Source organism: Abramis brama (genome assembly GCF_963993115.1).
Source record: "Abramis brama genome assembly, chromosome: 22".
NCBI lineage: Eukaryota > Metazoa > Chordata > Actinopteri > Cypriniformes > Leuciscidae > Abramis > Abramis brama.
Genome location: NC_139984.1, coordinates 30,563,232 through 30,579,415, shown reverse-complemented (window position 1 = coordinate 30,579,415; position 16,184 = coordinate 30,563,232). Strand labels below are relative to the sequence as shown.

The 16,184-nt window shown below is 35.5% G+C and overlaps 1 protein-coding gene and 1 long non-coding RNA gene across 2 annotated transcripts in view; one reads left to right on the top strand and one right to left on the bottom strand.

Moving 5' to 3' along the window:
• LOC311073661 overlaps positions 1–1,113 on the bottom strand; it is a 58,487-nt gene extending 57,374 nt beyond the window's left edge. The window contains exon 1 of the long non-coding RNA XR_014604191.1: positions 1,025–1,113. This is a non-coding gene — a long non-coding RNA (uncharacterized lncRNA). The remainder of the gene's footprint in view (positions 1–1,024) is intronic.
• LOC311072984 (uncharacterized protein) overlaps positions 1–16,184 on the top strand; it is a 1,552,487-nt gene that overhangs the window by 1,024,257 nt on the left and 512,046 nt on the right. The gene's annotated exons all lie outside the window — the stretch shown is intronic.

Here is a 16,184-nt window from a genome sequence, read left to right as displayed (position 1 = left end):
TAGTTAAAGTGTTTAACACCATAATGAGAATGGTATATTTAATCTAAATGTTTATATCAGAAGTAAAACATATAGTTTAAATCATTTATTTATTTAAACTGTTATTGTGAACATGCACTGTATTTATGATTAGGACTCATAATAAAGATTTGCGGTTTTACTTCATCTGCCGTTAGATAAGCTATGCGTCAGTTTCACTATGTGGCCCAGCTTCCTGGTTACTTTGCCTCTGCTGTAGAATCTGTTCATTATTTACATTGGTTGTCAAGGAAACGGGAGGTTTTCTAACGTTATGATTAGTACTCCTGCTTCTTTGCCGGTTTAAAAAAGTAAGAGTTTGTAAGGACATTTTGCGTCAAATGTGCATACAACAAAGTTGGAAACAATGTCTGTAGTACTTATACGATTTTATTACATGACCTCAGCAAAAAAAAACTTACACAGCTGTGAGGTAAGTATTAAATTCGTAATTTCGAGGTCCGGCCCACCGCCTATACTCTTTTGCTGTTTGACAAACGGAGGACGAGCTGAGGACGAGAGGACTCAAGCTGGTTGTCAACCGCCAAAAAAGGAAGAGGAGAAAGAAGGAAAACGGAGGACGTGTCACGTGACACACACACACACAAACACACATACATATATATATATATATATATATATATATATATATATATATATATATATATAATTAAAAATGAAAAAAGACGTGCTGAGTAAAAACCGCATCCACGCCAACAATAGGTTTCAGTTTATTTTAAAGCAACTAGCCTACCAATTATTCACAACGAATTCTGCCGACAAATTAATTTAATAGGCAAGTCTAAATTCCGATTTTTAAAAAAAATGCTCTCTTAATATTACTTGAAAACATCATAGCATAGGCCTACTATTTGTTAAACAACGCAGTTTGTTTACTATTTGTTAAATATGCAGTAGCTATGTTAGTTCAACAGAAACAGATTCACATTTAGGTTATATCTAAATAATAGATTCTTACTCTCGGATGCAAACATATTTTACTTACTTGTGACAGCAAAATGGCGCACTTATATCCAGAGAGTTGCGTTGTGGTGGAGTTATGACACATCTCTCTTCACCACGCCGTCAGTCCATGGTCACGTGATCAGTGGCGGTGTTCGATTCCGACCGATTCCGACTGAAGGATTCAATAGAATCGACTCCATTTACTTTAAGTCAAATGAGGGTCTGCAATATAAGATTACAAGATACAAGACATGAAGCCAATACCTTTATTAAAACAACACACCTTAGCGACTGGACAGTTTAGAGATGACGTTGTTGTTGTTGCCAATACTACCTAATTTTAAAGAAGGAAAAGACACGAGAAAAAGCCTTGGTCGAATATTATTTCAGAGTTAAATAAACGAGAGAGAAGGTAATGTAGGCTATTCTTTAATTAATTCATCTAAAATGTCGGATGAGGCATCTCTTATAATAGCGCAAAAAAGCTGATTGGACAGGAGAGTTCAAAAGAATATCTTGTGTAGGCCTAAATACATACAATAATGTACATTTATTAATGTGTTTATTGTTGGCAGTTTTTTATTATTATGATTAGTTAAATTACGACAAATTTGCTGCACATTCATTTAATTCTGAATTTTGCACTCACAAGTTGAAAGGCATTTGTTCAAATCAAATTCACGGATAATTGTGCGTACATTTATTAATCATTATGATACTAAAATCATAACAAAGTAGGCTATGCTATGTACAAAAAAATCAGATGAGCCCAGAATATGAACGCAATTACACGTTAAGCATTTCCTCCCATAAGAACGCTTAATGTAGTTTAATGCAGATTAGAATGTCCCCTTATTATGTCGAATAACGAGATATTATGTCGACACTACTGTGTCCACCTTCTCCACATTCTTGATCAGCGGAAACGATTTTTGCTTGTTTGGGATCTGACTAGCCAGCGTATTTGAAAAAGTTAAGCAAACTTTGCTGTCTTTTTGACATTTCATCGACATTTGACGTCATTTTTGACATCGAGGCTAACAGCAATCTCAAAACGCATCGAAAATGCAAACACAAGATTTTTGTAGAACTTCAATGGGGAATACAAACTAACCAGACAAATAACAACATTGAACACTACACAAGGCTAATTTATTTATTATTTTTTAAATTTAGGCAATTCATTTTCCATAGTGACACAGGAGGTGCTGGATCCAATAAAAAAGGTTCCGGATCCAACGTCGGAGGTGACGGAACATGTTCCGGCGTGTTCCGGCTCAAATTAAGCCCTGAGCATACATAATTATTTTATATTTTTTTGAACATTTTGAACAATCACTCTGATTTGTCTTGGGCCACTTAATGATATTTAGTTTTTCCTCAATCAAACTTCTTTAAATGAATAGTTGCTCTCAAATCAATTAACACAACATACAAAAAAAAACACCCTTCTGTTGATGCAGCCACCACCGGAATCAAAGTCCATTCATAAATGGATCTGTTATGTTAGGATATGTACGAAATTGAATTTCTAATAAATGTGAAAATTTAACTAATTGATGATTCAGGGTTTTGCACTGTCACCCAAAGATTATAGCCTATAATTAGTTTGTTTTATTTCGTGAAATATCAATCTTATCAAAATAAATTAGCCTATATGTATTAGCTAGCATTATACCAGCATAATAATAATATTGATGATGATAATAATAATAATAATAAAATAAGGATATTTCGTTGTAAAAGTAGGCTACTGCAGCCATATGGGGCGCCGTTTGTAAAGCGGCTCACGCTGAAAATAACAGCAACATTTTGTCACATTTAGCTTCAAACAATGTTTAAAAAATTGGTATGAATTTTTGACGGTCACTTTTTACCACATTTACAACAATATTTGTCAACTTAGAGATATTTTAAATAGTTAAATCTAAATATTAAATGTTACACCTAAATGTTAAATGCTAAATCGAAATGTTAAATCTAAATGTTAAATATAAATTTAAATCTAAATGTTAAATATAAATATTAAATATAAATCTAAATGTTAAATCTAAATGTTAAATCTAAATATTAAATATAAATCTAAATGTTAAATCTAAATGTTAAATCTAAATGTTAAATCTAAATCTAAATGTTGAATCTAAATCTAAATGTTAAATCTAAATGTTGAATCTATCTGTTTCGAGTGAAACTAAATATTTAACTAATATGCAAATTCAAAATGCCAGTAACCGGAAGTGCCAAAATAAAAGCTCGAGGAGGTCAGTGTGTGTTTATAGTAGTTTATAGCATGGTTTATAGTGTCAAATAACGAATAAAAAACATCTCATCCGAGGAAATGGACTTTTGGACATGGATTATCGTGATAATAACTACCTAAAATAATAAACACGTTTGGAGAAACTGTATTTGAAGAGTAGGCTAGTGTCACTTTTATGAAAAGTGTGGGACTTAAGACCTGTAGCCATAATAGCCACAAGGGGGCTCACTTTGACTGAACATCATGTCATCACTCTGTCATCACTCTCATCATGAAACTCTACAGTTTCTCCAAACGTGTTTATTATTTTAGGTAGTTATTATCATTATATTATAGTTATTATTATGAGATGGTTTTTATTCGTTATTTGACACTATAAACCATGCTATAAACACACACTGACCTCCTCGAGCTTTTATTTTGGCACTTCCGGTTACCGGCATTTGGAATTTGCATATTAGATAAATATTTAGTTTCACCCGAAACATTTAGATTCAACATTTAGATTTAGATTTAACATTTAGATTTAACATTTAGATTTAGATTTAACATTTAGATTTATATTTATATTTAACATTTAGATTTAACATTTAGATTTAGATTTAGATTTAACATTTAGATTTAGATTTAGCATTTAGATTTAACATTTAGGTGTAACATTTAATATTTAGATTTAACTATTTAAAATATTTCTAAGTTGACAAATATTGTTGTAAATGTGGTAAAAAGTGACCGTCAAAAATTCATACCAGTTTTTTAAACATTGTTTGAAGCTAAATGTGACAAAATGTTGCTGTTATTTTCAGCGTGAGCCACTTTACAAACGGCGCCCCATACAGCCAGGCCATCAGCCACCTAATACCCTGAACAGATGCAACACGATTTCCTGCACGGCGGATCGGCACATGTTCGAATGCTAACACAAATATAACATATAGAATAGTAGCAGAAAATTTACAATGAATTTAAATATTAACTATATCATTAATAATTATTCCAAACACAACTAATTGCAATATCATCTGAAAGCCGAGGTTAGTCTCTAATAGTAATTTTTATAAAAAATAAAATACATTTAAAAAAGTTGTAAATCAGGATATCTGCAGAATGATTTTGTTTCATTATTTGGACATATAGACTACAGCAAAAAAAGAACAATTTAAATTGTTTTTGTTCAGTATGTTAACTTACAGTCACTCAGAAGAGTTGCGCAACTGCATAATCAAGGTCAGTGAGAGAGATTGTTTCTGCTTCTGTATCAAGTCTTCATGTCAGGTCCAGCCGGAGGACTTTGTCCACATCACAGACAATAGGCCTAATCTCTGCAGGCAAAGGGAAAATCCAGATCCAGCCTTGACAACATTCTCCACACCTCCACTCTCACGAGAGAGAGAGAGAGAGAGAGAGAGAGAGAGACCGCCCGGTCGCGCGCGCGCACTCTCACCCTCACCGCACTCTCACCCTCACCGACCACCACAGAAGACCAATTTATTATTATTTTACTATAGTAAAGCTGTTAGCCTATATTCGTAACTAATTTATTGCGTTATTCAGTTTATAATGAAGTTTATAATAACTGCAGCAATTTCAAATTTTTGTCATTTTGTCATCATTTTATTTGATTAGTTGTGCTCATATTTTTATTTTAAGGACTTAAATTATTTTTTTACATAATTGATATCGATTATTTAATTATCTTGTATAGGCTACCAAATGTCATCTCTGGGGAAAAAAATGAGAAATGGGTTAGGCTAGGCTACGGACATTCAGATAGGCTACGGACATTCACTTAGCCGAATGTAACATATAACTCTCTGTTAATGGGGGGATAATTCGAAGTCGAAGATAATTCATAACTCTGAAACAACATCAAATCGTATTGATTCCAAATGCAACGGTATTTTGATTTATTGCATATAACGGCAGACTGACGCGCTAATCGCGAAGCAACAAACTCATGACAAATTTAAATAAAGTAAAAAATAACTATTTTCAACGTATACAACCCACCGTAATATGTTTAACAGTGTTTATTAAAACCGAAAGTAGCTATGTTTTGTGCTGTTTGTTTTCACGTCTCTGTATTTACTATACGATGCATCACGGGCGCGCACCCAACTGAAGATGCCAGGTGACGTAGGCTCATCGTATCCATTAGGTAAGAGCTCGTTCACAATAGGCTTGTTTGAGATGAGCAAAATCTGCGCAGAATCGATCACCGGTGATCAGCGCGAGATGCATGCCGGTTAGAAATGTGTCCGAGTGCGGTCCGCCTTGCTCTGATGTCATGCTGACGTATGTCAAAAATCTCTCGCGATCGCAAGGCGGATGTGTCGGATTCTGCAGCCGAGCGCAGTTGCTCTCCACTGACTGCGCTGATCAAAAGCATGATGGGAAACGACTTGCTGACGACACAGCTTAATGCTCATTGGTTTAAACAACTGTGATGTATTGTTCTCTTTTAAAATGTTTGAATTTAAAACTCTAATATCATGTTTTATGTGTATATTTTATGTGTGAATATTCCCAAACTATCTGACAGTGCGATCTCTTTGGGTTATGCAATTGAATTTTTATAAAAAAATAAAATAAATAAAAACACATATGTCTGTATTAAAGAAAAAAATATTGATAAACATGTATTTGGAATGGAATTAAATAACAAGTACTTTGGGTGTCTTGTTCATTTTATTTATTTTAATATAAAAGCAACAGAACTTAAATTACATCCAGTTTATTAGCAACACCGTGCACGAGCGTGAATATCGTGAATCCCGCGATATCCATCTTTGATCTCACAGGTGTCAGATCCATTGCGAGAAGAGAGAACTGTCCGTCTTGCCTGCGCTTTTTTCACTCCTCCCCTCACTGCAGCCGCCTACTCTCGCACACATTTCAGGCGAGGCTAGGCGCATCTCAAACAAGCCTAATCTCATGAATAAATACAATACAACGAAGGTGTGCATCACCACATTAATAGTCATGAGAATGATTACAAACAGTTACGACAGGCAGTGTCAACGTGACACAACACCTTTATTTTATTTGAATTATTCATGATAGAGTGACGTAAGCACTACACTGAGCATACCTCATCAGCCATCATAAGCCAACGACATTGACGGAAGGGTAACTTGCAGGAAACTGAATAGATAGATCACGAGTGTAATCTCCAAATCTATCCAAACATATTATAGAATATAGCATAATCTCTTGTTCTGTGTAGTATTACAATATATTTTAATAATTGTTGGTCTTATATTCACAGATTTCACATTTGAATATCCATTGTAAAGTGTCATTTTATGGCAGGAATTCTGTCTCATTTCAATTATTAATAATTCAAGCCACTCTTGTTTTAGATTATTATTATGACATGCGCATGTGTGTGTGTGTGGGGGGGGGGGGGGGGGGGGGGAGTGTAGTGTGCGTGTTGTAATATAAATAACTTTGTAATATATATGTGTTTGTGTGTGTTATGTAATATAATGTGCAAAGTGTGTGTTGTAATATAAAATATAAATAACTTTGTTATATATATATATATATATATATATATATATTAACTTCGAAAAAAACAGCAAAACAATGCACTATCTCAGATTCATAAGGCTTAATGATGTTATCAGAAGGGGCTCTCTAACAAATGCATATAGGTTAAATTAAATTATAAAAGATGCTTTAGAAATATGCTATAAGTGTACATGAAAATACTGTTTGGAGAAATGTGTAATTATCCTTACACAATTTCTATCGTGATTGTGAAAATGGTCATGGTGCTAATGTCTAATAATGTACGTGTTAACACGCCATTTACGTGTTAACACGTCATTTACGCGTTAAAGCTACACTGTGTAACTTTTTTAGTTGATTCTTAGCAAAAAACACTTAGTTCTTTCAAAAATATATGTGCTCATTAATGTATATTTACTTCTTTCAAGTAATAAAGTATTCTCTTAAGTTTATAATCTGCCATTGAAAGTACATACGGGTGAGGGGTTCGAATGCCGGTCGCCATGTTGCCCCTCCATCTTGAAACTACATTAGCCAAAGAGGGACATGCCTGTAAATTCAAGCTTCGCCTTTTGCATTTTTCACTCAGTGACACCGTGACGAATGCGAGGGGGAGATTACTCGCGAGCTCTCGAGTGCCGGCAGATTTGAAAGATAGTGGTGTGGGTGTGTGCGTGCGTGCGTACTCACATTTGAAAGAGAGAATTGAAACGTCAACGCGACAGACAAATCAGCAAGACCATAGTCAATATTGGAGTAACTTTTCCCAGATGGAAAGAGCTCATGAGGAGAAAAGATTTTAAAACGGACGCCGAGGTTGCCTGCTTTCTTCTCGACAGGTAATTCAGCCTGTTGTAATTCATTTGTGTAAATTGGAAGTTTTATAGTTGCTTGTCTAACCATAGCATGGTTGTGCATAACGCCAGAACGACCTCTAGTATAACTTCATCCTCGCATCAATGGTGAAAAAGTATTGTTTACCTTGTAACATAAATCTGTGCTGCGACGGATCACAGGTGATGAATAGTTTTAAAGGCGCAATTTTTTAAGCTATATATAAAAAAGGACACTGTAAATTTTAGTTATTTTTAATTGCTTTTACTTTGTACACATTGTAACGTTAGCCTAATCTGATTATGCTGGGATAGCCAATTCCAAGGGTGATGTTTACCTCCTGACATCTGTCCTGTAGTTTTATTCATTTTAGACGTATTGTTTATTATTGTCATGGACGAAGTCGATAACTGGAAGCCATGTTAATCTTGGAATAATACGGCCACCGTAGGAGTTAAAACGCCCTCGGAATTGAGAGGAACAGAAACTAATATTCACTGGGTAGTCATATACAATTTCACCGCTAGATGGGGGTAAAAATCACACAGTGTAGCTTTAACACGTAATTACGTGTTTACACGACAGTTTCACACGTTTTGGCCCTTTTGGCCTTCCATATTATTACGGCTTTTGTTCACACAGCGCGTGCTCCGGGATTGAACACGGCAATGTTACAAGGTCCCCAACCCGGCATCGATGCCGGAATCAGCCCCGGGTCGTGTTTGCGTTCACACAGAAGGCGTTCTGGCACCCAGTCAGCAAATTTCCTTTGGCAAAGATGTGGGCCAGATAAACAGATGAGCTGTGGCCCAGATTAGTTTGTGTTTGCCGGCCCAGATATGGCCCACATCTCCTTTGCCAGAACTGAAACCAAGGACTGCCATAACTCCACCAAGCATGAGCCAAATACTACAATTTCATGTGGCCCATATGTGAGCCTGGTATGCAACTTCAGTATGGTTGAGTTCTGTTAAAATCTAACGGCCCTTATGTGGCCCACATGCAGCTGACAGTATTTAAAGTCTTAACTCAAAGGTAAATTAAACACTCAACAACAAATGTACTCAAAACTATTTATTTTTACAAGCATTTAAATAATTACAGCTAAAGTGTTGTACTTAATTACAGAAGTATTCAGTTGAAAACATTTCATAAAGATAAATATAATTACAGCAAGAGTTGAATAATAATTACAGTAGTATTCAGTTGAAAACATTTCATAAAAATAAATATAATTACAGCAACAGAGTTGAATTTAATAATTACAGTAGTATTCAGTTGAAAACATTTAAGAATACATAATTACAGCTACTCAGTTGTACTTATTTTAAGTAGAATTCAGTTGAAAACATTTAAGAATACACATTAATAATATAAATAGCATTCAAAGTTAATTTTTTACACCAAAGTTCAAAACACTCGATCAAAGCATATATTAATGTTATGTTTAATTAGTCTAATGAGAGTAATACAAATAAATCACAGTAACTTGGTAAAGAGAATTTTAAAGAGAAATTGAGAAAGTTAAAGCAAACTTGAAAGGTAAAGAGTTGAGAAGTGTGTTGATGTGCAGAGAAGTCTCCAATGAGGGTCGGCAATGTGTTGACCTTTTCCAGTAGGGGGATTCTGCCTGACTGCACCTGCAATAAAGAAGAATTTAAATAATGTTAGCAGCAATACAACCTGGACGCTAGAGCTGCAGGAGAATGAAGAAAAAAAAAAATCATTAATGTAAATATCCTTTAATATTTTAATTGCAATTATTAACAAATTAAACACCTCTGAATTACCAGTATATGAAAGTTTTTTTCCAGTAAATTTTCAAAAGGAATTGCAAATTGTATTTTTCAATATGTGGGCCACTGCATGTATTCTGCTTTTTTTTTTAAAGACATGCACACTCTAATGTAAAAACACACCAACACAGATAGCATTAATGTCATGTTTTAGTCCAAAGACAGAGTCTAAAAAAAGAAGTGTTTTTACTAACACAAAATAAACTCGCAATGATGCGAGACAATTTGGAAGCAGAAACACACAAACAATAATGGGCCAAGTACTGAATGCAAGGAGGAACATAAAGGGTTAGTTCGCCCAAAAATGAAAATTCTGTCTGTAATTACCCTCAAGTTTTTCCAACTTCTGGGTTGTACATCAGAGCGTAGACTCACTATTGGCTGACGTTGGTCATGTGTGGGATGCTGGCCAATCGCGAGCCTACGTTCTGACGTACATCACAGAAGCACTGCGCTGTTACACTACGTGAACTCACTTAGAGGAAAATGAAGAGTTGAAAAAAATCTTTATTTTTGCTTGTTTTGCACACAAAAAGTATTCTCAACACTTGATAAACTTAAGGTAGAGCCACTGTATTCTTGGACTATTTTAACAATGTCTTTACTAACTTTCTGGGCTGGCAAGTTTCAATAACAGAGAAGCCTATGGAGGAGTGAGACAGATCTCAGATTTCATCATAAATATCTTAATTTGTGTTCCGAAGATGAACAAAGGTCTTACGGGGGTGAAACAACATGAGGGAGAGTAATTACTGACAGAAGTTTCATTTTTGGGTGAACTAACCCTTTAAATACACAGTGATAATGAACTAAATACAGATAGTTATAGGCATGCACTGGTATGAGACTTTGACAGAATGATAATCTTATATTGATTACAGCTTTAAAAATAAGATTGAAACGATATGATTCGCAATATATAAAAAATAACCTTCTTTAAAAACAAAACAAAACTTCTAAATAAAAAAATGCAGTCACTTAAGTGAGCCACGGATGTGATCAGGTAATGACAAAAAAAGTTGTTTGGTTCGATACTGAGATAACAGAAATAAAAATACAATGTTCTGTAAAGCGGTTTTGAAAAGTTGTGCAAAGTGCTATACAAATAAAAGTGACTTCTAAAAAAAGTCTCACCAATGACAACTTCCTTTACGACCAGGCGTTGGACACCAATCTTCCCATTGACTTCTCTCCAATTCATAACGTGCCACAGCAGTTGTAAAAGTGCCTTTCAGCACTCTCCACACGGTGTTATCCAGGTCAAAGCCACCAAACAAACCCAGATAGGTAATCTGATAGGAAAAAAAAAACATTGTGTAAGTGGTTGGAATATGCATTTAAATAGACCACCCTAAAATGAAAGTGCTTTTATATTAAAAAATGAACTATAAACTGTTACTTACTCCATCTGAAACCATATTTTCTAGGTTTTTAATATGGAAATTATTGTCATTGCCCCACCCATACCGCACATTAGGGCTGGGCGGTATGACAGTATACCATAGCATGGTATATAATCTCTATCGTTAGAAATCAGAGTAATTATAAAAATTTCCTGCCTCTTCCAAGCTTTATAATGGCAGTGAATGGCCGTTCAATTAATTGATAGTTAACAGAAATACAGCAATTCATTGTTTGTTCATGTTAGTTCACAGTGCATACTAAAGTTAACAAGTACAATTTTTGATTTTGAATGTGTTAGTAAATGTTGAAATTAACATTAACACATATTAATATATGCTGTAGAAGTGCAGTTCATTATTAGTTCATGTTAATATTCAGGTATTGTATCGAAAGTCATAATTTTGGTATTGTGACGACACTAATAGCCTAACGTTAACATTACAACTTTAATTTTAAAGAGGGAAAAGTCATGAGAAAAAGTCTTGGTTGAATATCATTTCAGAGTTAAATAAAGATACATACAATAATGCACACGTATTAATGTGTTTATTCTTGGCATTTTTATATTATTATGATTAGTTGAATGATTGTGAACACAAATTAGGATTTAGGTTTTTTGACAAACAGTAACACTGACATTGGACCACGTCGCCTTAATTCACAAATAGGCTACTACACATGACAAACTATACTATTTTATATGTGTACGACAGTGTGCTGTTGATTTATAAACAAAAACATCTTAATTTAAAACGGCAAACCAGCGAACTGCTATAGCCTACATTAAACTTTATTGTAAGTTATAGGAGGAAAATATTAGTTAGTTCAACCCCTTCCTCGATGAAACGAATAACTAAACGCATAATAACATGCAATATTGACACATAATGCTGCATATTTCAATTATATGACCTTAAAATGCCAAAACATCACTTACCTGAATGTACACAGTCGTGAGGAAAGCACAGTAAATGGCGTCACGTCAGCTGCCCAGCAGCGTCGCAGTCAAACTCGCGCCGTAGTCTCTCCACCAATAGGAGGGAAGATGCAGAGCAACCTGAGGTGTGGAACGGCGGATGTTTGCCGCACTTGATTTCAGGATTTCCTGCGTTTTTTCATGTATAAGCCAAATGTTTACCACAAGTCGGTGTTTCTCACTGTGTGCCATAGATCAACCACATATGGTTCTCATGTGTTCGTTGTTATCTGGGCCATATACCTCAAAATCAGTTGTGAACCAAGAGAGCATTTCCCGCAGATTTTAAAGTTATGGCAAAACAAATATGGCTACAATTTGGCCCATATCTGTTCAGCCGTGCCACATCTAGGCCATGTTCCAGATAATACCCACATGTGGCCCAAACGTAATTGCTATCTGCACTCTTAGAAGGAATGTGTAGAAAAATTACACAAATTATGTGTAACACTCTAATTTACACATTTTGTGTCAATATTAACTAAAACTGTGTATAAAAAAAAAATCTTTTTTACACATATCCATGTGTAGTTTAAAGTTTACACAACTTGGGTATTTACTCAAAGCATTTAACACAATATGAGTAGACTGATGTGCTTACACACTTTAATGTGTTATTTTTTATAACGCGACCGTTATTTAAATTAGCTAGTCGAACTGAACCAACCAATAAGGTGACTTTTGAGTGCAGTGAACATAATCCAGTTCCAGTCAGTTCAGTAACGTTAGTAGATAAAAGTCTGTTAACGACAGCAACTATTGTGGGCTGTTACTGTTTTTACTAAATTTTTGAAAATAAAACATGTATAGGCCTACCTTAACGCGTCAAAACTGTTCGTGAAAACCACCTCTTTACCAGGGAGGAGATGATTCGCGCCGAATCACGCCGGTGATGCTCAAGGTTCTTGAGGTAAGCTCGCTGTACTTGAATTATATATTTTTCACTCATGTTCATTTACAAAAACAATATTTCCTGCTACTGTTATTTTAATACTGGTTTGAAAGCTAGGTTACGACGAGATTTTGCGGGCAAAAAACTCGACTATTGTCAATAGTGTAACGTTAAAGTTAGCTGAAGCACGGCTAAACCACGCAGCTTTATGTTGATCAATATTGCGAATTTGCGTGGAAACTCCGGTTCAAAATCGGCATAATTTTTTCCCACTTTCACACGAAATTCCAGATAACGAAGAGACCTTTATTAATAAATGGATTTTACACGCAAAATTTCGCCAAGCAATGGTAAACGTGACCGCACCTAGATTGTAACTTAGTGCTACTCAATTTACAATACACAAAATGTTATCTGTAAAGGTGTTTTAAAAATCGTCTACTCTTTATTAATTTGATTAATGTTACGTATAAAATGTAGTCGTATTTGAAAGTTTGCTGAAATGATTAGCAATATGTCATAAGTGCTCTTGAGCCAGTGATGTGCAGGCTATATAACTGTTAGCATACAATACATGTGCTAACTTTATATCAAATAAGTGACCTTTGCATTATGTCTAATATTTATTACACAGCAAATGGACCAATCAGAGGATGGACCATTTTCCACCGACCACCGTGTTCAGTCTCACCAGATTTAATTTATTCAGGTAAGCATTGCAGTAAAACTCACTAAATCATTAATTCATATCAAATCAAGCATTCTAAACAACTTAAAGGGATAGTTCAGGATTTTAGACATGAATCTCTATAGCTTCCCCATAAGCAGTGTGGTGCATTGACCATGACTTACCCCCGACAGCGTCCTGTGAGCCGAGCTCCGGTCCAGTTTTGGTCAAGATGAAATTAGTCCGGCAAGATTGCTGGGGTCACGGCAATAAAGCTTTTTTCTTCTCAAATCAATATGTGTTCAAAAGAGTGATATATTTGCGTCACTAAAACGTTGTCTATGGAGAGGTCAGACCTCGTAATGGCTTGGCACTATTTTCTCCCCTGTCATATCACTGCGCGCTGCCGCTACCTACAGCCAGCTGCGAGCTGCGCAGGCGCACACCACTTTTTCAGTTGTTCGGCAGTGTTTACAGCAGTGTTTACGTGCTCAGAACAGCTACACGAACGAGCTAACATAGCTACTCACCAAGAGCGATCAGTTTGTATCCTTTTGGCTGTGTGTCGAAGTCAATGTTGTCATCGTCGCTGCTGTAGTCAGACATGTTATCGTTCATGATCGTTCATGTTATCGTTCTCTTTACGAGCTGTAAACAAAGTGACACGTGCGCGGCTCCCAGCTGGCTGTAGGTAGCGGCAGCGCGCAGTGATATGACGGGGAAGAAAATAGTGCCAAGCCATTACGAGGTCTGACCTCTCCATAGACAGCGGTTTTGTGCTGCAAATATATCACTCTTTTGAACACATATTGATTTGAGAAGAAAAAAGCTTTATTGCCGTGACCCCAGCAAACTTGCCGGACTATTTCATCTTGACCAAAACTGGACCGGAGCTCGGCTCACAGGACGCTGTCGGGGGTAAGTCATGGTCAATGCACCACACTGCTTATGGGGAAGCTATAGAGATTCATGTCTAAAATCCTGAACTATCCCTTTAAGTTTTTATTTTTGCATTCTTTTGATCTATTATTAGGCCAAGGAGTCCGACCCGACCAGGAAGGTGCCTAATAAGCATAGCCTATCTGCGCACAGGTAGATTAACTACTGAGGGAAAGAAAAAGATCATCACATGGGGATTTCTTGCATCATGTATCTTACTGTGTATTTGTCTCAAACAGCTGTCCCTTCACTGCAAACAAGTTGAAATTGGCTAGCCTAAATCCCTGATTGCAGTTAAGCCTACGAATCTCAGCATTTTTGGAGAGAATTAAGGAAATGTAAGTATTAAAATTTAATCTGGCATAATTTAGTTTACAGTTCAACTGAAATGTTTGAATGTGCTGACAAAAGGGTGTTACTTACAAATATATATATTCTGAATTATAGTATGATGGAGATTAAAAACAATTTGATGCTTGTGTAATTTTCTCCTCTCTCTCTCTCTCCCTATTATATTTTTATATAGTGTTGGAACTGCGATCTTCTCTGAAGAAGAACTGAGCACATTTGTGTTGGTGGACACGTTTGCATCCAGGAAACGGGACTGATGCATATGTCACACTTTTCTGGAAACACTTCAGGAGTTTCAAAGTCACGATCTGATTGGTTGAATTCTACAGGATGTTCGGGAGATGTGAGTGTCGTGTTCTTTATCGGTTCGCCTGGAAACAAATGCCGTGACACCAAAACCCCTCGTGGAAGAAGAATGCTATTGTGCTTACAACTGTGACAATGAGAGCTTACCAGGATCAACTAAACGCTGGATTTTCAAAAGTATTACTATTTGAAGTTCGCGCTCCATTGTTGCCGTAAACTTGCTTAACGTTCTTGAATGAATCATTTATTAGATGCAGCCAGTCTGTTATTGTAGGGACATCAACATCATATATATTATCACGCCCCTAAACATGACGCAGAACAAAACGAACTGTGATTGGTTGCGTTACATGTCAGTCAAACGTCCTCTTGGGTGGTCCTTGGTCAAGAAAAACTGCAATAGAGTCTAGGGATAGGTCTGGCTAAACAAGACTAAGTTCTGAACAGGATAAGTTAATTTAGGTTTAGGTTCATTTATGTATTTTTCCCAAAGGTGAACAAAATGCTTATTCCCAAAGATTGGCTTATTAAAGACTGATTTTATGATCGCTTTTACTTCAATGCTGTGAAAAAGATGGAGGAGTACAGACATTGATAATAATAATGAGAACTGTTTCTTGAGCATCAAATCATCGTATAAGAATGGTTTCTGAAGGAAATGTGACACTGAAAACTTGGAGTAATGATGCTGAAAATTCAGCTTTGATCACGTGAATAAAATTATATTTTTAAAATATATTCAAATAGAAAACAGTTGTTTTACATTGTAGTAATATTTCACAATATTTACTGTTTTTACTGTACTTTTGTATCAGATAAAATATTTGGTGAGCATAAGAGATTTCTTTCAAAAACATTAAAATGCTTAATATTTTCTAAACTTGGCCACCAATGTACATCAAGCCAAACATGTTTTGGAAATAAGTGAAATTATTTTGAAGGTGGGGAAGTGTGTCATGTTACCTAATGAGATTGAGAAAATAACTGTTTTATCCTATGTTGGACATTTCCTTTTTGACTGCTTTTAATTGTATTGTTCTATTCTGGATTGAATTTAATTGTTGATATGTCAGTCATTATAATAAATAAGATAATCAACCACAGACTTTATTTTGTCAAATTCTTATTTTGTTTAGGATTTAGGATTTTAGATTCCTTTCTTAACACAGTGTGTGTAGCCAAGGATAGCACACAATGTGGTAATGTTACACATGTTTACACATCTTTTACACATATTTTACACATCTTTATGTTAACCTTTC